We start from the raw sequence: 986 nt of genomic DNA, 5'->3' as shown, positions 1-986 counted from the left end.
GTGTGTGTGTGTGTGTGTGTGTGTGTGTGTGTGTGTGTGTGTGTGTGTGTGTAAGTTTAAATGAGGTTCAAATAAAACATCCATATCCATGACCATGGCAACTGGTGAACTTCAGCTAATTCATACATGCAAACAGTGGGTCTCTAACAACAAACATCCTCCCCATAAATATGCAAACCGGTCAGAACCTTTTCTGGGGGGTGGGCAGCAGAGAAGGATGGTGACAGACCACCCACTGATGGACGTGAACCTCCGTATCATGGATGGATTCTTCTTGTCCAAGTGGGACACTTTTCGATGGCCTTGACTCGCAGTTTGGACTTGTTTGACACTCAGAATCCCCGTCAGGATGTCTGGGTTTACGAATCCCTGCTGTGCTGTTGCTTCTAACCTTTGGACTTGTTGTGACTTGGGTCTGTGTGCTTCCCTGTATTCAGTCGCAGCTGTACTCCACCCAAAACATGCCCTGTGAGGATGACCCCCCTGCAGGCTTTAAATGTGTATAGTTTTCTTGGTTTAAAAAAACCCCCAACAACAACAGTGGTCTGTTTAGTGAACAGAACTGCAGAAATTGTGCAGATTTTTGAATTATTTCAATTTCATTTGTAATTTCATGCATTGTTGTAGCGCTAAGGAATGAACATTGAAAAATCCTGCTGCCTTTATTTGCTCCTCTTGCAAAAGGCTAAAAATAAGATTAGTAATAAAACAAACATTCTTTTAAAAATACATTAATTGAAAGCAAACACTCAGACATTTACAGTGTTGCACACCATGGTGACCGACACTAAAACACTAAAACAAATCAGTGCAAAGACTAGCTAAAACAAAAACTGCGCAGATATTTTTAAAGAAATATGGTATCAATTTCTCATCCAGGCTGTAATCCACAAGCTACAAGAATTGCATGTGTGCATTCCCAATCAGCTGTGCGTGCATGTGTGTGTCTGTGTGTGTGTGTATGTGTGTGTGTGTGTGTGTGTGTG

The sequence above is a fragment of the Austrofundulus limnaeus genome, unplaced genomic scaffold, assembly GCF_001266775.1.
Source record: "Austrofundulus limnaeus strain Quisiro unplaced genomic scaffold, Austrofundulus_limnaeus-1.0 Scaffold44, whole genome shotgun sequence".
In the NCBI taxonomy this organism is placed as follows: Eukaryota; Metazoa; Chordata; class Actinopteri; order Cyprinodontiformes; family Rivulidae; genus Austrofundulus; species Austrofundulus limnaeus.
Note: the sequence above shows the minus strand (reverse complement) of the source record.